Below are 22,018 nucleotides of genomic sequence, written 5' to 3'. Positions count from 1 at the left end.
TGCAGGACAGACACTGCGGCCATGCTGGAGGCCAGGTGGGAAACCGAGGCACCAAGAGGTCAGGTAATCTGCCCAGGTCACCCTGCTGGCAAGTGCTGGAGCCACGATCCAAGGTGGGTGTGGAGAGAGGAGGGCGGCTCTGGGGGCCAAGATCCAGACCCTACGCCCTGCTGAGGGCCACATGGGGCCTGGGCACAGGATTGCCCACTCCATAGGGTCTGCTCAGGCCCAGCTCAGGGTGGCGTCCATCCAAGTGAGAGGCAGACCACACGTGTTTTAACTGAGAAAGGCGACTTTGAAGAATGCATCGTGAGAGAATGATAATGGTGCTTGTACAGATTTTATTTAACAAATACTTTCACAGCACTTAGCCTGTGCCAGGCACTTTAAATAGAACCCAATCAGGGAAGATTATCACAACGTTGCCCATAACACACCAGAGACACCACCTCAGTGGAAGCCTCCTGAATGTCTGTGCCCAGTCGCTGAGTTGTCTCTTTGTGACCCCGTGGACTGTAGCCCACCAGGCTCCTCTCCATGGAATTCTCTAGGCAAGAATACTGGAGTGGGGGCCATTTCCTTCTCTGGGGGATCTTCCTGAAAGCCCAACGACAGATGATTTACATGAGTCTCAGATGAACACGGACCACAGTGAGCAGCACCATTCAGCACGGCTGAGATTCTGTCCCGATGAGGAGACATGTAAACAGCAAACTGCTAAGCTTTTAAAAAGCCGGCTGTGAAAAGTGTGTACAGTATGGCAACACTTCTATCTTTAAAAATAAGCAAGTGCATTAAAGACAGACAGCGCAATGGGATAGAACAGGGAGACCAGAAATACAACAGGGAGCTCGCACACACATTCAAGTCATTTTTGACAAGGGTGCCAGCACCATCCATTAGAAAGAGGACGGCCTTTTCAACAAATAGCGCCGGGAAAACCGGGTATCTACATGGGAAAGAATGAGGCTGGACCTCACCTCACACCATGCAAAACTCAACTCAAATCGAAGGGTGGACCTACATGTAAGACCTAAAACAAGACAACCTTTAGAAGAAAATACAGGACAAAAAGCTTCACAACATTGGACTTGAAAGTGATTTCTTGGCCATGACCAAAGGCACAGGTAACAAAAGAAAAAATAGACAAATTGGACTTCATGAAAATTTTTTAAAATTTTGTGCATCAAATGACACTATTCCCAGAGTAAAAATGAACCCCCTGGAATGGAAGAAACATATTTGCAAATCATGCATCTGATAGAAGATTAGTATCTAGACTATCTAGAGAACTCTAAAACTCAACAACAAGAAACAGCCAGATTAAAAAATGGGCAAAGGTTTATAGTCTATGGGAACTTGAGTAGAATTTGTACCCTGCTGTCGTGTGAAAATTGTATGAGTCTTAATTATGTTGAATTGGTTCACAGTGCTTGTCAGCTCTACTATATCCTTCTACTTTTCTGTCTATTCATTCTATTAATTTTTGCGAGTTTGATATTGAAACTCTGACTGAAAATCATAGTTTATCTACTTAAAAAATTGTAATATACAGTGGAACTATATGTAACTTTGTTTTGTATTTTCAAAGTCTCCTGTAAATGTGTTATCATACTTTCATAATTTAAAAGATAAAAAAAGTTAAAAATTAAGAAAAAAAGGGGAAAGAGCTTGCATAGGCATTTCTCTAAAGGTGGACAAACAGCCAATAAGCACATGAAAAGATGCTCAACATCACTAATTGTCAGGGAAAGTGAAAGTCGCTCAGGCGTGACTCTTTGTGACTCCTTGGGCTAATACAGTCCAGGGAATTCTCCAGGCTAGAATACTGGAGTGGGTAGCCTTTCACTTCTCCAGGCGATCTTCCCAACCCAGGCATCAAACCCAGGTCTCCCGCACTGCAGGTGGATTCTTTACCAGCCGAGTCACAAGGGAAGCCCAAGAATACTGCACTGGGTACCTATCCCTTTCCCAGTGGATCTTCGTGACCCAGGAGTCTAACTGGAGTCTCCTGCTTTGCAGGTGGATTCTTTACCAACGGAGCTATCAGGGAAACCCAGATATCAACCCACATCCATAAGGATGGATACTATTAAAAAAAAATAAAGCAATAAACAAGTGCCGGTGAGGATGTGGAGAAACTGGACCCCTGAGCACTCATGGCAGGAATGTAAAATGATTCAGCAGCTGGAACACAAGTATGATGGCTTCTCAAAGAAACAGAATTACCATGTGATCCAGCAATTCCACTTCTAGGTATACACCCAAACGAACTGAACGTGGGGTCTTGAGATATTGTGTCTCTGTGTTCAGAGCAGCACAATTCACAAGAGCTACGAGGTGGAAGTGTCTCCAGACGGATGAACGCATAAGCAAAAGCTGATGGGCACACACTATTGGATATGATTCCACCTTCAAAAGGAGTGGGAAATTCCACAGTATGCTACAGCGTGGATGAACCCTGAGGACATGATGCTAAGTGAGACCATCCAAGCCCAAAAAGACATACCAGGGAATCTCACTCATATGGGGTCCCTAAAAGCAGTGAGGATCAGAGAGCAGGTGGGATGGGCCTCCCAGGGCTGGGAGGAGGCGGGGGAGGAGCTCCTGTTTAGTGGGAGTGGCTTTCATTCTGCGAGCCGCCAAGCGTCATGGAGATGAGTGGTGGTGACTTGCACAACAGCATGGGCGTGTTTAATACCACTGAGCTGTGCACTTCACTGGCGGTCCAGTGGTCAGGACGTGGTGCTTTCATGGCTGGGGTCTGATCCCTGGTCAGGAAACTAAGCTCCTGCAAGCCACGTGGTGTGGCCAAAAAAAAAAATGAAGTGGCAAAGATGGTAAATTAACATTAAATGCATTTTAACACAATAAAAACATGGGGAAAATAAGTGTGCATATATATATATTGTGTGTGTTTCAGTTACAGAAAAATAAAAAGTCTGAAAGTGCACATACCAAAGTATGAAATGTCTCTCTAGAGGGTGGGATCTCAGAACAGCTGACTTTTTGGATTGTATCTTCCTGTATTGTATGTAACTTTTAACAGTGACTATACATTTATTTTTGGATTTAGAAAATATCGGCTTTCATTTTCAAACACACCTATATACATGCACAAACTCACGCTTTATGTAACGCAGCAAATTCGCCCCCTGCACACAGTTCTCGTCCTGAGCTCAGGGGTGGGGGGGTGGACAATGTCCTCTCTGAAGACCCCACGCTGACTGAGGGGTGAGGAGGGCGTTACTGAGAACCAATGAATTTATGAAACTTCAACAGAACTTTGTTTATTTAAAGAGCACCTGTTTTTCTAACCATGAAAGTAAAGTGTGCTCATTATGGCGAATTTGGAAAATAAAGGAAAACAGGAATAAGAAAATGACCATCCTTCCTTGAGGATGGTGGCTGGCTTCAGCCTGGGTTCTTGGAGATCCCGGAAACCACGGCTGAGCATTCAGGACAGAAGGTGAGGGGAGCACATAGGGGCTGAGCGGCCACAGGGCTCAGCGTTCAGCTCCTCCGAGTGAGACCCGAGGCCACGCAGCATCTCAGCAAACCCGAAGCCCGCGGGCCTGACCGCCAGCCGCCCGCCCAGCTTCCACATTTCCTCCCCAGGCCTGCGCTGCCTGCCGTCTCTGGGAGCGCTGGGCTGCTTCAGCATTCTTCCCAATCCAGGCCCTGCCATCCCGTCTGAGCTCCAGACTCCTGTCCCCCTGCCGGCGGGGCACCTCTGTCCCCACTGCCCGGCGCTCTCGGAACCAGCTCATCTGCCATCAGCCCGCTCCCGGGCCCACTCTGCCTGCTGCAGTGCTGACCCACCAGCCACCTGCCCCGAGGTCCCTGCCTCCCCCCCTCCCCCGACACGAGTGTGCATTCCTCATCCCCATCACTGTTGCACGTGTTTTGAAAAACAGAAACGGTATCACACTTCTCTCATCCTTTCGCAGTTTTCTTTCTTTCAATCAACATGACTTCCTCCAAGCTTACACACACTGGGGCTTGTGGGTCTTCATTTATTTTCACCAAATCCCCCACGTGGGAGTAAACCACATTGTGTACTCATCCCCGCCGCACCCCTCAACGTAGAATAAACAGTCTGTTCTTCCAGAAGGTGCTACCGTGGACACCCTCATACACGTCTGAGGCCCGCCTGCTGGGATGTCTTCTAGCAGGGGTCGGAGGGGGTGACCCGGGAGCGGAGACCCCCGGACTCAGGGCTGAGAGGGTGTGAACCGTTCTTGGAGCAGCGCCCGGACCACGTAAGATGACCATCCCCCAGCGCCTCACCGAGCCGGCCGCTCTGCGGGGCTGGCAGGAGCGCTTACTGTTACCCAGCCTTGCATTTCCCTGATACACAGGAGGCCTGTCTTTGAGCCGATCGCAGGCCAAGTCTGTGTATCATGGTCATCTAACCCTTCTTCCACCTTTTGTCTCTCCCGCATCTGTCATCCTTCATTGCTTGGAGAGAACCCATTACCCACTCTGGTCATTATCCTTTGTTGATGATGTAATGTAATCATTCTGTCTCTTTTTTCCCATGACAGTTTTGCTTCTTACTGAAGAAATGCTTTTCTAACGCATGAAGATGTCCCCCCAGGTTTGCTTCTGAACATCTCACTGACTTGCTTCTCACGTGGAAGCCTGCTGGGCACGCCCTCCTCTGCTTCTCTGACAGGTCGGCCTGGTCCACACTGGCCTCTCGTGTTCGCGGACTCTCAGCTGCCTCTTCCCTAGTGCTGGCCTCTTGGTTAGTTTCTGCCCCGAAGCCCTTTATCTCCGCCTTGTTGTTCTTCAAATTTGGCTTTTATTGGCCATTTATTTCTCTTTGTTAACTTGTCCAGAGCAATGAAACCTGGTTGGACTTTGGTTGAAATTACACTGAACTTAGGGATGAACCGAGAGACAGTTAACACCTCTTTGACACTGGATCTCCTTCTACATGGACCTGGTACAGTTCTCCAATTACTTAGAACTTTTAAAAATGTCTTTGTTGTGTCATTTTCTCTGAAAGGTTTTGCACAACTTTTGACACACTTACTGTTCGGTGCCAAGCATTGAAAACGTGTGCTACCGTCATGAAAGACATTTGTGGGTGTTATTATCCCTGCCCTTGTATTGCCAGTGAGCAGGGGTGGATAAGAAGACTGTGGATTTCTTTATATCCACCTTGTCCCAGCAACCCACTGACATTTCTTTAGTTCCCACAGGAGGGCAGGTTTGCCTCTTCCTTCCCAACCTTCATACTTTCACACAACTTCTCCTGTGTTCTTGTGCTGGTGCGGGGGGCCTGGTAGGGGGGACTGCCACACACTGACATGAGCATCTTTCTCTTGTGCTCCTTCTTGAAAGGAAATGCTTGGTCTGTCTTTGCAGACCACATTCACTGCAGGATTTTGGAAGTTTCCCTTTATCAGGTGAAACAAGGCGTCTGTACTCCAAATTTGCTAAGTGGGCGGGTTTTTAAATTTGCAGCTGGGTGCTGCACTTTATCAAGCCCTTCTACTGGGTCTGTGAGAACAATCGCACTGCATTCTCCCCGATCTTCCAGCCGGCCTGTGTCTGCTTCTGCCCACTCCCTCCAGGGTCACCTGTGGGGACCCACCTTCCCATTCCTCCTGAGCAGGAGCTGGGGTCCCATCGTTATAAGCCTCAAACTAGAGTGAGGCATGGACTGGGCTCTTCAGGGTCTCCTGAGATGTTTCCCGCCAGACGGGGCAGACTCACGAGGTCCTGGTCACCTCGTGGGGCTGGTGGGTCCTTCACTCCACGCTCAGGGAGGGTCTGAGCGCCCTGCGAGGCCCAGTCCATCCAGCTACATTTTGCCAGCTCTCCGCTTTCCCATGAAGATGCAGCTCCCTGCCCTGGGACAGAAGCCCCTCTCCCCACCAGCTGCGGCTGCAGCCCTGGGCTCCTAGTGGGGTGGGGGGGTGGACAGGGGGCAGGAGGAATTTCCTCTCCTGGCTCCCAGGTCGACTGACCGCTCTCTCCCTCCCTTTCTTTCTCTCCACCCTCCCCTGTAAAGTGAGCTGGGAGAATTCCGGTTGCTTCCATCCCGCGTTCAAGGGTGTGGAGGAAGGAGAGTCCCCTCCATCACTGGCCACCTTGCCAGCAGCTCCATTCCTCTCAAGCAGCAGCCCTGCCCCGACACGCAAAGCTTTTAAAACGTCTGCTTCCCCGTCCCCTGCGGCTCTGGGGTGAAGTCAGACTTCTCCTGGGACCCGCCCCCTGCTCTGAGCCGCAGCCCCGAGTGCCCACCCGCCTCTGCTTGCGGCCGCCGTGCCCCTCCTGAGGCCGCTCTCGCAGCTCCCTGAAGCCTGGCAGCTGCAGTGCCATCCCCGAGGTCAGAGAGGCTGCGGGGCTGCCCTCCAGGCCGGGAAGGGACAGACACAGAGGCCCGCGCCTCTGGCCCCCTTCCCAGGACGGCTTGATCGTCCGCGTGCTGCCACGTACAACGCCGTCTTTATTTAGAAATACGCCAACGCTGGAGTTTTGAGAGTCCCTCCGGTGTGCACAAGGGACCACTCACACTTGCATTCTCAGTAAACCTCTCTCCCTACCAGGAGAGAGACTCAGTCGATCTCAGCTCACGCTGGAGATAAGACGCCCCCTCCCGCAGGCCCAGGGTGAGCCCGCACGGACGCGTCACCCAGGCCTCCACCCGGCCTGCTCCCGGAACCCCATCTCTATGTCCCATGGGCCTGGCGGTACCAGACGCTTCCGGAAGAAAGCTCTCGGGGGGGAAGGGCTCTCCTCCCGCCCAAGGGGAGGGTCGGCAAAACCGAAGCGTGTTCTGTGTTCTAGCCAGGGCACCGCCGCTGAACCCCACGCGAGACAGAAGCCAAGGCATCTTCATCGGCGGCTGAACAGCTCCTCAGGATCAGCCAGGAGAGAGCAGTCACCCAGGAGTGTGGACCTGAGCCATTCCCACCCCAAGAGCCCGGGGGGACGAGCGCCCCGAGACACAGGACGCCGGCCTGGGAATACGAGGCCACAGAGGGGGCCCCTGAGCTGGCCAGGCAGCCGGTCGTGGCGAATCCAGGCCAGAGCTCTGCTTCCCATCAGGACCGACCTCAACCTGCCAGCAGCCCGCGTCCCACCCCACTGCTTCTCACACGGATCCTGTTCCCTTCCCACACTCGCATCCACAGACAGCCTGCGAGGCACACGGTGGGGGCGGGGGCGGAAGCACCGCCGGGGCTGTACCTGGTGAGTCCGGCGTCTCCGAGAGTCACCTCCTGGGCGTGTGCCGGGCACTCCCCTGGGAAATGGAGGGGACTCAGCCTCGCCCCTCCGCCCTCCGAGGCCACACACACCACACCTGGGCCCTGGCACAGCCTGCCCCCATGCAGGTAACACAGCCGTGCGTTAACTAGCTCCAGAGTCCCTGTCAACCACAACGGCAGAAATTAGCCCCTGTTGGTCCAGTGTCAGGACTCCCGCTCCCAATGCAGGGACCACAGGTTCAATCACTGGTTGAGAAGCGAAGATCCCACATGCCACGCAGCCAAATTAAAAAATAAAGAGAGAGAGAGACAGCAGGTGGGAGGGAGGCTCAAGGGGGCGGAGACGAGTGGGTACGTGCGGCTGACTCCTGTCTCTGAACAGAAACTAAGGCAACATCGTAAAGCAATCACCCTCCAATTAAAAACAAAACCAATGTGCTCTTGTAATCTTATAATTTGGAAATAAAACACAATTATATATAAAAATAATAATACAAAGAGAGAGAGAAGGTAACTCCTCAGCCCCACACTTTGCATTTCCACCCACAGATGCCACGCAGGTCCCTCACCCGGGTGGGGGGGGGACAGTGTTTCACCTGGAGTCACTCCCGTCTGCAGCCCCGGCCAGCCATGCCCCCCGCCTGCCGGTCTCACACGGGTCCAAAGCCCACACTCCCCATCAGGAAGCCCCAAGGCCCTGCGATCAGTTACCCAGGGAAGGGTGGGTGTGGCTTACACGCAGGGGTTTAGCACATAGTTGGCCGAGCCCCTACCTGGCCTGCGAGCGGCCGGAGCATGGTCCTCCTGCTGGGGCATCCCTGGGCGCCGCCCTCCCCACGCCTGTCTGCCGAGACAGCAGCCCACTGTGCCCAGCGCTAATTGGCTCATTTCATCTGAAGCCATGGTGAAGAATAGGCGCATTCATGCCGGGCCAGTGAGGTGGACGTTGTCCCAGGCTAGGACTGGACAGACGCCCTGTCACAGGGTTAAAAACACAGGACACAGCTGCCCTTGTTCCCGCTGTGGGTGCCCAGTCCCAGGCCCCACGACCAGCCACGCGGGGAAGAGTGGAGTTGGCCGTGAGTGAAGACACAGGGGCAGGGAGGACACACGTGCGCCAGGGGGAGAGCGGCCCTGGCAAACGCTGCGAAGGCCCCAGGACTCTGCGCACACGGGGTGCAGAGGGGGACCCCCGCAGCAACGCTGGTGCCCCAGGATGCTGTTTCCCACGCACCCCTGAACCCCACTGGCAGGAAAGGCATCGCCTTCCTGCTCAACAGACTACATCCCAAATCACAAACCCCTCATCCAGACCGTGAGAAGATGGTCACTAGACCAAACCGAGTGCCAAGAAAATACAGGACAGACTGACGCGTCAAAGACCCCTCAGCTCAGGTCAGTCCAGTCGCTCAGTCGTGTCCGACTCTTTGCGACCCCATGAACTACAGCACACCAGGCCCTGTCCATCACCAACTCCTGGACCTTGCTCAAACTCATGTCCATCAAGTCAGTGATACCATCCAACCATCTCATCCTCTGTCGTCCCCTTCTCCTCCCACCTTCAATCTTTCTCAGCATCAGGGTCTTTCCCAATGAGTCAATTCTTCACATCAGGTGGCCAAAGGATTGGAGTTTTAGCCTCAGCATCAGTCCTTCCAGTGAACATTCAGGACTGATTTCCTTTAGGATGGACTGGTTGGATCTCCTTGCTGTCCCCTCTCCGCAGATGCCAAAGAACACTGCAGAAAGCTGTACCAACCAGCCCAGCACCAAGAGGTGTGTTTATCTTGCTGAACCACCTGGTCAGCCTTGCAGAGAGGCCCTAGGGCATGGAAGGGCCTCTTCCTCGGTCCCATCCTGCCATCTCCTGTCTCCTCACCCACCCCCACTTTGGTCTGTGGGGGCGGCTCTGCTGAAGCCCCACAGTTTCACGCAAAGTTCAGTGGAGGTGGTGTCCCTGAAGGAGGCGTGGAAATAGGTCACTGGAAGTGTTCCTGCCTGTGGACCCCCTCCAGCGGTGCTGCCTCCCCCACACCTGCCAGCCTCAACCAGCGTCTCCTCTGGGGCAGGAGCTCCATGAAACCCTGAGCCCTCTTGGGTGCCCCCCAACTAGCTCCTGGCTGAACATGGCCTGGTGGTCCCGGCCCAGGGGCTGAGGCCCGGGGGGACACATGCTACATGGAGGGGCTTCCCCCAAATCAGAGCCATTTCACCTACAAGAACTGCCAAGCAGCAAAACCCTTGGAGTCGGCTGGTTTCAACCTGGAACATCTGCTCTTGCACTGGCGAGCGGTGGGGATCAGCCCGGGAATCCGAGAGTAGGTTCTAGTCCAGCCGCGGTCGTTGGCCACGAGGTCAGTCCTCCGGGAGATGCGGTGGCAGAGGAGGCGGGAGGGTCAGGAGTGGCTCCTGGTGAAGACCCACCAGCAGACTCTCATTTCTTTTGTTTTTAATAGATATATAGAATTGTATTGATTTACTTATTTAGACCATGCTGGATCTTCCTTGCTGCGCAGGTTTTTCTCTGGTCGGGGTGAGCGGCCTTTCTGGCTGCGCAGGTTTCTCTCTGGTCGGGGGAGCGGCTTCTCTGGCTGCGCAGCGCGGGCCGAGGGCGCTCACGCTTCAGTAGCTGCAGCTCGTGGGCTCAGGCATTTTGGCTCCTGGGCTTTAGAGCCAAAGCTCAATAGTGTGGCGCACAGGCTCAGCTGCCCCATGGCATGTGGGATCTTCCTGGACCAGGGATCGAACCTGTGTCTCCTGCATTGGCAGGCAGATTCTTTACCACTCAGCCTTCTGGGGAGCCCCAGACTTTGATTTCTGACTTTATCTGCTGCTTTTAGAAAAGAGTTCCTCTGTTCCTTCAAGGTTTTTTTAAAAGGCCCTCCTCTCCCTTACTACATGGAAGGAGAGCGCGGGCAGACCTGGTGGGCAGAGAACCAGGAAGCAGCTCGTTTCCCCCTGCTGACCAGGGTCCCAAGTGCAGATGGAATTAAAAAAAGAGAGAGATAGTGAAGCCAGAGCAGGCATTAATTAAAACTCAGGCGGCCAGTTCGCAGGGCTGGGACCCACCAGCGGTGCGCCAGCTTGCTGACGGCAGGCACGCTGACACGTCCTTCAGTCTCCTTCTAAACCTGACTTCATTACGGCCTGCAGGCTTCTTGGCAAAGCTTTGCTCTAATCTCCTCCCAAATGTTGCCAGGAAAAAAAAGATGTTGGATTTTAATTGATTCACGCCATTTCTCAAGCCAACTGCTCTTAGCAGCGCTTCTCAAGACGAGTCACCCACACGTGCGAGCAGCCGTGTGACCTCCCCACGGCGTCCTGGGGACGTGCTCACTGGCACAGCGCTCCTGCTGGAGCAAGAACGTGCGCCTACCTCCCAGGGAAGAGCCGCCCTCCCCAGCTGCCGCTCTGGCTCCTGGAAGAAGAACAGGCAAAGTAGATGGCCGCGGCCCCAAGGAGTCTGCCTCAACATGCCCCAAAGTGGCCGACGCCCTGCAACCCAGGCGGAGGGCTTGCCTGCCATCCTCGGTGAAGGTGGGGGTGCAGGGCTCTGGAGGGCCTGGTTCGGAGCCAGGCGCCCCGGGAGTGGGAGGGTGCTGTCTGTGGTGCTGAGCTCTCCCACCTCTTCCCAACTTCACTCCCCGACCACGCCCAGGGGCGAGCTGACCCCACCCGAGTGGATGCTGCAGTCAGCGCCGCTGGTCCCTGACTTACACCTGGCTTTGCACGACGGCCCCGCAGTGGCACTCTCTGGACTCGTCCATGCCCCGCCTGCCTGCCCAGTCAGCCCGACAACTCTCCCACCCCGTGTCCGCCAGCGCCCTGACCTCTGGCCGGGCCTCCAGGTTGGTCTGCGCCTGTGGGATGAGAGGCAACAGGAACAGGAACCAGAAGCTGCTCGCTGAGCTTGTCCACGTGGGAAGCTCCTTGATGGCCCTCACACAGCCACGCCCCTTTCTCTAAAACTCTTGGTGGACAGCCCCTCCCAGGCATCCCCATCGTATTAACTGAACTCTCCCCAGAGGCCCTGCTGGTTTCCCCAAGCCGTGGTTGACCCGGCACTGGCAGTGGCGTGAGGAGCTGTTTCCGGGTGCAGACACCACACCCCCTTCCAAGCTCACAGGGTAGTGTCTCCGGGTCCACCCAAGGTCGTTTCAAGTGTGACCTCGAGGCTGTGACCACGTGACCTCGAGCTTGAGCCCCACTTCACAGCCAGCTTTCTGTTCCTGGCTCCAGCCTGGACGGAAACCATAATCTCCAAACTCTGCGACACTCCACGGGAGCAAAAGAGGGTGTCAGAACCTTTTCCAGGTGATGGTGGGCTGGTTAGGTGAGAACTCACTCACTTCCCATCTACAGGCACCAAAGATCCTGAGAAGCCAAATTCCAGGGCCCGTCTGGACAGAGCGACAATGCATTACGGAAAGACCAAGGCAGCTTACACCTACAGCCAACAGCCTCCGGGAGGAGAAGGAGAACGGACCTGCTCCAGGCCCGGGGGCGTGGGGTCTCACTGGATACTCTCCCAGGGCTAAGAGAGAGCCAAAGGGCTAACCGTCGGGGGCAACCGTCCGGGGCCACTCGAGAACCGTGCTCACCCCGCTGCCCCCATTCCCTTCCACGGGGCTCAGAGGGTCTGCCGTGGACGCAGCCCTGGGGGCCCCGGGCAGCAGAGGGTCCCGCACGGCCCGTGACCAGCGGGCAAGGGCCTCCAGGCGGGCGGGCAGTCTCTGCGAGACGGGCTCGCCCAGCCGAGGCCTCAGGGAGAGCCACGCACCGTGGCGCAGGGACAGCGGCTCACGTGCAGCCCGTGACACCAGGGAAGCCGGGGCAGGTGAGCAAGAACCAAGTCTAAAAAAGACAAGAGACCCACACAACCTTCAGACACAGAATTGACAACTACCGATTACAGAACACCAAATCTTTCTACGTTTTAAATAGGTTTTGATTTTTGGAGCAGCTTTGGGTTCACAGCATAGCTGAACAGAGGAGAGTCCCCAGACACCTCACCCCCCTCTCAAGTCTCGTTCTTTTTTTTTTGGCCCGGTCGTGCGGATCTCAGTTCCCTGACCAGGGAGAGAGCTGAGCCCTCACCGCTGGGCCGCCAGCGAATTCCATGGTTCCATCTCATTGCTTTTTTAAAGAAATAGTTAGAACCTTGAAAACAACTGCATGGAGTATTAAACAATGAGACATGATGTCCCAAACCTAAATAAAACAGGGAGCACTTTCAAAAAATAAGTGTAATAGCTGGACTTTAAACCTAACGGACACCTGATGGCACAGGAATGAACAGGTGATGGAAGACGACCCAGAAACGAGCACAGAGAAGGCAGAATGCACAAAGGGGAGAGAGGCAGAGACAGGAGGAGACGGGCCCCCAGGAGGAAAAGGGAGGGACGGCCTCCGACGCAAAACCTGTGCAGCTGTGACTGAGAATTCTCTGAAATTGATGAAAGACAACAATCCAAAGAGTCAGTGTATGTCAAAATCTAGGCACATCATGATGAGACTTGAGGAAGAAAGAAGCAAAGAGAAAATAATAATATCTGCCAGAGGAAAAAAGCTTATGTTCAAAGGAAGGACTGTTCGACAACTGACCAACTTCTCATCAGAACAAGAGAAGCCATAAGACAATGGAATGAAGGAGTAAGTGTGCTTTAAAAAAACAAGACCTGCCAAACAAGAATTCTATCCCCGGTAAAAATATACTTCACCCTGACTCTTTTTTTTGTTGTTTTGCTAGTTGTTTTGGCCGTGCTGCATAGCATGTGGATGTCAGTTCCCCAACCAGGGATCAAACCTGGGCCTCTTGCATTGGAATCACAGAGTCTTAAACACTGGACTGCCAGGGAAGCCCTTTCACGCTCATTCTTGAAAGAAAAAATTTTCAGACCAAAACCAGAAAGCATAAATTGAGCATGGATGCCAACAGTGAAGAAAGGAAAGGAAAGAATCAGCCTCAGGATGTCTGGTCCCAAATGGACCTTCAAGAGGCCAGGAGAAGAGAAAGGCCGCAAAGTACTAACTACGCGAGGAGCTGCAGAAGCTCACGATGATTTCCAGTGCTGCTACGAAGCAGACAGATAAAAGCTAAACGCCAGACAACAAAACCTAAAGCTGCTAGAGGGAGGAGCGGAGGTGAAGTAAGTATTCCGGGTCCTCGTATGACCTGGGAGGAGGTCTGGTTCACTGCAGCCTTGGTGAGGTAACGATGCTGCTAGACTTCGGTGGTAAAGAACCTGCCTCCCAATGCAGGAGTCCCGGGTTCAATCCCCTGGTTGGGAAGATCCCCTGGAGAAGGAAATGGCAACCCACTCCAGTAGTCTTGTCTGGAAAATTCTATGGACAGAGGAGCCTGGTGGACTATAATCCATAGGATTGCAAAGAGTTGGACGCGACTGAGCAACTTCACTTCACATTGCCTGGACAAGTTGCCTGAACACGCCCTGGTTTAGGACCACCTTCTTACTTCCCTGGGGTCACGTGGTCAGGAGCGTGGAGAAAGCTCGGGGGGGTGGAGTAATTCCTGGAGTGGCCGCACCCCCACCAGCCTCCCGCTCTCACTCCCTCGGTTCAGAGGGGTCTGCTTTGGGATGAGAGCGCAGGGCCCCTCGCCCCCGACCTGGAGGTGGCTGTGCCCCGCCGTGGGCACCCCAGAGCCAGCCTGCCGAGACGGCTCTGCAGAGGCTGCTGGCTTCCCGACACCCAGCCCAGCAGCTCGCAGCATCACCGCGAGACCCCACGAGGAGCCCAGACTCAGCTTCAGTCTGCCGCCCTTATCTCCAAACCACCACCACCAACCCTCTAAGAGACCGCGCAGGAGCCAGTGAGGGTGGGAGAGAGACAGGACTGGGGGCTCGGAAACCAGCAGTGAGTGTGACCCTCGGAATGGAGCGGCCCCTGGAGGCGGAGGCTTGGTGGGACAGACCCCTGGACCAGAGGATGAACACACTTGCGGTTTCACACAAGAAAAACAGCAAGAAAAGAAAACCCTGCCATGAGCAAAGTTCAATGATAAATGACAAAATAGAGAAAATATATGCACCTATGTGCTGAGCCGCTCAGTCGCGTCTGACTCTGTGACCCCGTAGACCGTAGCCCACCAGGCTCCTCTGTCCCTGGGATTCTCCAGGCAAGAATACTGGAGTGGGTTGCCATGCCATCCTCCAGGGGGTCTTCTCACCCAGGGATCGAACCCACATCTCTTGCACTGCAGGCAGATTCTTTTACCACTGAGCCACCTGGGAAGCCTGTACATGCACCTTATATCACAGGTCAAAAGCTAATACATAAGGAACTTCAGAAAATCGAGAAGAAAAATCCAAACAGGCCCAGAGGAAAAAAAAAGGAAAAAATAGGCAAGAGCTTTGAATAAACTGCTCACATAAAATGAAATGCAAATAGTCTTTCAATGCATGAAAAGATGCTCAACTTCACTCACGATAAGAGAAATGCAAATAAGATACACTGACATCACCATTTCTCGCCTACCTGGCAAGCCCCCAGAAGTTTGACAACACTGTCTGTTTTGAGGCTGTGAGAACCAGACTGGTAGAATGCCACACAACAGCGGGACTCCTGGGGAGGGGGTTTTGGCAACACATAACAAAAGTACATAGTCATTTCACTTTTGGCCTGGAAATCCCACTTCTAAGAATCTAGTTAAGATATACTCAAAAATGTATGAAAACCATGTGCACATAAGGATATTCACAGAAGAACTGCTTCTAGCAGCAAAAGACAGGAAACAGCCCAAACATTCGGGGACTGAGAGCTCTCTGATGGGGCTGAGATCCAGCCCTTGGGAGAGTACTACACAGCGGAGAACAAGGGTCGGGCGATCTCTCCACTCAGCGACGCTGAGCGCTGGCACTGACTGAGCCAGCAATCGTGGAGCAGGGCATAGAAGGCCTCTGCTCCCCCAGACAGGACGGGGGACGCAGAAACACGCACGCGTGGCCTGTAGACTGCCAAGGGGAAGCACTAGTTAGAAACGGCTCTAAAGGACTCCCCTGGTGGCCTGCTGGTTCAGAGTCTGCCTGCCAGTGTAGGGCACACGGGAGGATGCCACAGGCTCAGGGTCAGCTCAGCCTGCACGTCTCAGTCACCGAGCCGAAGCCCGAGAGCCCGAGCTCCCCAGGGGAAGCGACCGTGGCGAGCAGCCCCATCCCCGTAACTAGAGAGAGCCCGCCTGCGGAGACAAAGGCCCAGTGCAGCCAAAAAGAAATGGCTGTTAAAAAACTACTTAAAGACATTACCAGCAGAGAAGAGAGAGGCGGTTAAAAAGACAAAGGTGGTGCCAGTCTGCCCTGAAGAGACTTCGGCTCATAGCTCTATGTATTTTAGCACAGAACTAAAACGAAATTAAATCAGCATGAAGGGAAACCAAAGCCACTCCTAAAAAGTGAAAGCAAGGTGAAACAAATGAGCTTGATGAATTAAAGGCAGAAAGAAAAGCAAAGAAATCAAGCCTTTTTTAAACCAACCACAGTGTTTTAACACATCGGTATTATTTTGAAACAAGGAGAACCAAGTGAAGAAGTCATCTTACACAAGTCACTAGGAGCCAAGGATCTCAGTCGAACAGAAAGGAGATGGAAAAATAAACAATTATCTGCATTTTAAAATTTGAATTAAAAACGCCAGTATAAAATCATGATATATTTTATCTTAAAATCATTTCTACTCTTGTCCTCTGGCAATCTGGGAAGTCGAGACCAACACAGAAGTCATGAACTCCCCTGCACCCAACTGCCTGGGGTTTTAGACACTTTGCTGAAAAGACTGGGAGCACCCAGGGAGAGGGGTGATTCCAGCCTCTGCAGAACACGGGTCCGGTGAGCCCCTCAGACCAGAGCTGGAGGAGACAGTCCAGGACCACGGCGGTCTGGTCAGAAGGGTGCAGGGAGAACACGCAGGAAAAGATGCTGGACGTGGAGGCCAGCAGGTCTCTTAGAAAAGACACAAAAAGAAATAACCACACACGCACAAAACCTGATCAACACACTTCATCACATGTAAAACTTCTGCTCATGAAAGGTCCACACTGGGGGTTCCCCGGCCGTCCAGTGGTTAGGGCTCCGTGCTTTCACTGCTAAGGTGCGGGTTCAGTCCCTGGTTGGGGAGCTAAGATCCCACAAGCTGCGTGGCACAGACAAAACAAAAAAAGAAAAAGAAGAAGGGGAAAGCAGTGGCCCAGAGCTAACACTGAAAGCTAAAACCCAGGGAAACTTTCCATGTACAGAAAAAGACCTGAAATCTATGCATCTCAAAGCGGGTAGTGTGTGCTTAGAAAAATAAACCCAGACCAGTCAGCTTTGAAACATTTCCAGTGAAACTGCTAGACTTCAAAGCCAAAGATAAAATCTTCAAGGCCCCCAGGCAGAGACAGTGGAGTCGAATGTGACCAGTGTCACGTAAAACCAACACAGAAACGGAGAAACAATGAAAAACACTTCCTGAAAAAGTAAAACACCACAGACACACAACCTCAATGAAAGAAACCACGAACCGAGGATTTTGGAACTAGCCAAGCCGAGAACATCTTGTTGTTCCAGGAGGCAAGAGAGAAATGAGAGAAAAAAAAATTTAACTTTAAAAAAAGGAGAAAAGAAAAAGACGGGGCTGTTGGGAGCCCAGCAGCAGCCTGAGGCTGCCCCTGAAGCCAGGGTTGGACCGTCTGGATCCTAACCCGCAGAGCAACGCCGTCCCTGTGTGGCCACGATGGGGACAGACATCCAGGCAAACATCGAGGCGAGGACAAGGCTTCCCTCCGGTGAAGAGAAAGGGAAGCAGGGCCTGGGGGCCCGGCAGCAAACAGCGCGGTCGTAACTCAAACGCAGGAAGTGAGGTGCTGCGCTGGTGAGTCAGGATCCAGGGACCAGGGTCTGCGTGTCTCAGAGTGTCTCCCCAGGGTGCGCACCGACCAAGAAAGAACATCACTGTCAGCGCCGTGAGGACACGGCGACCTCCAGACGTGGCTCGAGACGCCAGGCGCGCGGCCCGGAGGGCAGGGGCCGGGGGGTGCGGTGGGAGGTGTCGGGTCAAAAATGCACATCACGTTCCCATCCCAAGAAGGAGCAGAGAAACTCACATGGAGGAGCACCGTGGCTCAGGCGGTAGAGTCTGCCTGCAAGGCAGGAGACCCCGGTTCGATCCCTGGGTCGGGAAGATCCACTGGAGAAGGGATAGGCTCCCCACTCCAGTCTTCCGGCCTGGAGACTCCCATGGACGGAGGAGCCTGGAGGGCTACAGCCCACGGGGTCGCAGAGTCAGACACCACTGAGGCACTTTCTCTTTACAAAACTAGTCGGTACACAGTTCATAAAAGTATCAACCTTCACAAGAGACAAGGCAAGCTTCGGGAGGGTCAGAGACTGCAGGAGACAGAACAGGGGCGGGGGCGGGGGTCCTGTGTAGACCCCGGGACAGAAAAGGGGGTTCAGTGGGGAGCTGGGGCTGGGCGAGGAGGCCTGTCTCCCGGTGAACCGTGCAGGAGTGCCAGTGACTGTCCCGGTTCTGACCACGAACCACATGAAGATGTTAATGTCAGGGGAACCTGAAGGGCTGGGTGCTATGTTTGCCACTTTTTGACAAGTCTAAAATTAGTTACGTGTAAAACTTCAAAAAATATATCCAAGATGTGCACCAAGGGAGGCTCCTCAGAGAAGGGGTGAACTCCGCTCGGCTGAGTCTCCGAACCCCTGCGAGGCAGAGGCAGGCAGAAAGTTCCCTGACCTCACCCGTCTCTAATCAACTCCCAAAGACCCCATCTCCACGTACCATCACCTCGGGGGGCAAGGCTTCAAATATGAACTTGGGGGGGGGGCCATAACTCAGCTCCCAGCAGTACCTGTGAGTGTGCAGGAGTTACCTGTACAGGCGTTAACCAGGAGCAGTACTGACTGTCTTGATCTTCCTTACCTCTGACATCAGAATTTCCTTTCTAATGGCGGGGGTGAGCCAAGGGGGTCCAAGCGCTCACCGGGTGTCCCTGTGAAGGCCTGGGAGGGGCCCATCGCCCGTGGGGAGACTTGCACAGAGGGTCCCCGAGATCCTGCAGGAGCTGAGGGGACCCAGTGCTCTTCTGAGTCCTGGGGAAGGCCAGTAAGGAGGCCCTGGCCTGCGGGGTCTTTGCTGGACGCTGCTGTAGGGGAGCTGGCTGGCCTGACCACCGGCAGCATGGAGGGTGCGGGGCCCAGGGCTGCTTGCACAGGGCACACCCGTGTGATGGCATGAAGACGCCTATTTCAGGGTCCGGTGGGCCGCGAGGCTTGACCCCATCACTGAGGTCAGCCACAGGCAGGTCACCCTCAACAGGAAATGCAGGCTGGGCCTTAAGGACAAGCCCTCACACCTCTGCCCTGGACTATGCCTGGCACAGCACGGTACTGGGGCTAAGTCCAGCTCACAGCCAGCCGAGCCATGATAGGAAGGGTCCAGCCCAGGGCCCCGTGGAGGGGCAGGGGGAGCGTGCAGGCCAAGCAGCTCTGCTGGGAGAGGGGGTCTTCAGAGCCCCGGGCCGGGCAGGGCAGAGGGGAGGGCGCAGGCCGGGGGAGGGTGGAGGCCCAGGTGGAGGTCCCGTCTCTGGACTGTGCCTGAGAGACACGGGACACCCTGCTCATCTGTGCCTCGGACAAGGGCCTCCCGTGCCCCGGGCTCAGGCCCCTCGCTTCCGGAAGGTTCACTGTGAGACAGTCGCTTCTGCACGTTCCAGCTCCTGAGGACGTGCCCCGAGCCTGGCTCCCTGGCCACACCCCACCCTCGGGCCTCTCCTGGGCCGTGCAGTGTGCCCTCCTCTCAGGCGGACTCCCGCGCACAGGAAGGGGAACCAGGACGGTGCCTGGCACGCAGCAGGGGCTGTGCGAGGAGTGACACTCTTATCATGACGTCCCTCTTTCTCACTTTTTTCTTTCTTGTAACAGTTTTTATCGTTGCGCCATGTTCACAATTGCCCAGACCTTGCCAGTATCATGAATGCCAACTCAGGGTTTCAAAATCCCAGACCCTGAGACTTTCTGGTGGTGATGCCACCAACTGCCTCTGGAAGGCACACCAACCTTCTGGTGACGTGCTCTTGAAATGCTCAGAGGAGAAAGTGAAAGTGTTAAGTCAGTGTCCGATTCTTTTCAACCCCGTGGACTGTAGCCCACCAGGCTCCTCTGTCCATGGGGTTCTCCAGGCAAGAATACCGGAGTGGGTTGCCAGGCCATTACTCCAGGGGACCTTCCCCCTCCCAGAGATGGAATCCAGGTCTCCCACATTGTAGGCAGGTTCTCCACCGTTTGAGCTACCTGGGAAACACTCCTTAATACAAAGGAGAAACGTTGCTCCTTAATACAAGGTCTATCTGCCAGAACTGTGGGAGAAATACTGCAGGTATTATAATTGCCAAATCGAGCCTTAATTCACGGACACAAATCAGCTTTCAGAGACTCCCAAAGGGCCAGGAGGGCCCCAAGCCCCCGTGTTTATTCCACACTGAGCCGAGCAGACACCCTGCCTGGCACCGTTCCCTCCCCCTCCCCGGTGGGCGGTGATCCTCCCCGCCCCCGACAGCCCTGCTCCCTGGCCGCTGGAGGTCGAGGGGCACTTCCCATTCCTGCTGTCCCGCAGCTCAGAGCGAGGACCTGCGGCGTCACCCAGGCCCGGATACCTGCAGACAACAAGCGGTAGAGAAGCTCCCGCGCGCTCTGGCAGCGCAGGAAGAGGAAAATGAATCAGAACCTAGGGTGCGCAGCAGGAAGGAGCTGCTGAGAAGCGGATCCGCTTCTCCCAAGACGCAAGGTCAAAGGGAGGGGCAGGTTTTTCTAGGAAAACTGGAGGCCGGCGCCTCCTCTCTGGCTCCTGACAACCAATCAAACCTTTCATTCCGTAGCTTCCGATTCTGTGAGCATCAGACAGCTATGTCGCCACCCCCGGAAACGGGAACGCAAGAGGTTGAAAACTGGACATCAAAAAAAAAAAAAAAAAAAAAAAAAAATCGCCAGGGCCGCGCCTTCCTGAGGTGGGCGACGCATAAACGCCGGAGTCGAGGCTCCCAGCGCCCACCTGCGCGTCCACCCAGGCCCTGAGGCCGCGGCGCAGTGGGGCCTGTGCGCCTGTGCGCCTGCCGCCGCGCCCCGCCGGGTCCCAGGAAACAAGCTCGGCCCAGAGCGGTGGCCGAGAGCCCGCGGGGGCACTTGGAGACCCCCTGCCCCCGGCGAGGGCGTCTCGGGGGCGCAGGACCCCCGGCCGCCGGGATGTCACCCCGCCACCCTGCCAACTTCGGGCCACCCCCGGGCCCCCTCCGGGTCACCCCAAGGCCATCCCCGACAACCCTGGGCCACCTTACGGCCACCTACAGACCACTCCCATCCCAGCCCTGGCCCATCTCCGGGCCATCTCCTGGGCCACCTCCGAGCCGTCTCCCGGCCGCGGGTGGGGACTAGCGTGCGCTGCCGGCCCGCCACCCCGCAGCCACCCTGCCGCGCAAGGCGCGGGGGACGCACGGTGCCAGGCGCGGGCGCAGCGCGGAGGCCCGACCGGGTCGCGGCGGCGCGCGGGGCCGGGGGCGGCCGGGGCTGCTCACCGAGGCTCCCCGCAGGCGGGCGGCTCCGGGGCTCGGGCGGCGGCGTCCGACGGCCCGGCTCAGCCATTGCAGTGGCGCTGCGGCGGGCGGGGGGCGCGCGTCACCGCGGGCGGGCGCCCCAAACCCCGGCGTTCCCCGCCCTCCCCGCCAGGGCGCGCGGCCCCGCCACACCCCAGCCCCACCTCCTCGCCTCTTCTTCTGCCCCTCCGAGTCCTTTCAGGAGCAGGTCTGCGGTCTATTAAAATCCGGAGACCTCGTGGCCAAAAATAGCCCGGCTGCGGCGGGGAGGGCTCTGGGCGGCCCGCACGCCGCAGCCGGATCCGCGGGGTCTAGGGGACGGTCGAGGGGGATCGCTCACCAGCACTTCAGTCGGAGAGCAGCCGCAGGAGGTGGTCGCACGTGTGTGTTTAACCGTTAACTCTCGGCAGCCCACCTCCAAATGCTGCCTGTCTCGGCTCGGAGGAGGGAGAAGTGGTTTTCGGAGCCTCGCGGGGAGCAAATGAGCTCCGGACAGGATCCCCAAATCCATGGTTAGGCCGCGCCTCCGGGGCCCCCTGGCGCCAGGACCCCCACCCCCACCCCGCCACCGCTCCATCCTCCGGGGGCCCCACTTCTTGGAGTTGCTGGAGAAGGCACAGTTAACAAACGTGGAGGAAGGAAGAGTGAATCGTGTTTACCATAACCTGTGTACGGGGAAAGCTTCCCAGTGGGACGCGATCTTTCCGCGGATACCAGGATGTATGACCGCGAGGCCAGCGTCCGGAGCTCAGCCAGCAAACGCGGGCCCTAAAGTGTGCCGGTGCCGGGGCTCGCCCTCCGTGTCCCGGCCCTGCTTTCTGGGCACAGGACCGCCGGTGCCGCTTATCGGCTGCCGGCTGAGAACACGTCTGAGAGACAGAAGGTTGGGCCCTCAGGTCGCCCGTCTGAATGCCGGACACCGGGAGGCCCCGGCCGCATGGGGTCCCGCCCCTTGGGTCTTTGGTGAGTGGCCATCGTGGGGGGGGGCAGTGGGGGTTAGTGTGAACTGAAGAGGGCTCTCAGGAAGGCTCCCGACAGCAAGGAAAACCACGGCCAGGATAAGCGTCCCCTCGGGAGGTCCCTGGCGAAGGAGGTGGCAACCCACTGAGTATTTTTGCCTGGAGAATCCCATGGACAGAGGAGCCTGGCGGGCTGCAGTGTGTGGGGTCACAGAGAGTCGGACACGACCGAGTGACTA

At 55.6% G+C, this 22,018-nt stretch overlaps 1 protein-coding gene across 39 annotated transcripts in view; it reads right to left on the bottom strand.

Annotated features, from left to right (window-relative positions):
• JAKMIP3 (Janus kinase and microtubule interacting protein 3) overlaps positions 1-21,263 on the bottom strand; it is a 91,137-nt gene extending 69,874 nt beyond the window's left edge. For 30 of the 39 annotated variants that reach the window (XM_070470465.1, XM_070470450.1, XM_070470466.1 and 27 more), the window contains exon 1: positions 8,000-8,106. The gene's annotated coding sequence lies outside the window, so the exon portion shown is untranslated. Of the gene's footprint in view, positions 1-7,999; positions 8,107-20,802; positions 20,911-21,160 lie in introns of those variants that run through there. The other 9 variants (XM_070470483.1, XM_070470488.1, XM_070470489.1 and 6 more) reach the window with 3 other exon arrangements.
• Between the last annotated feature and the right edge of the window lie 755 nt (positions 21,264-22,018).

This window comes from Odocoileus virginianus, chromosome 7 (genome assembly GCF_023699985.2).
Source record: "Odocoileus virginianus isolate 20LAN1187 ecotype Illinois chromosome 7, Ovbor_1.2, whole genome shotgun sequence".
Lineage (NCBI taxonomy): Eukaryota > Metazoa > Chordata > Mammalia > Artiodactyla > Cervidae > Odocoileus > Odocoileus virginianus.
This window is presented reverse-complemented; position numbering and strand designations above follow the sequence as displayed.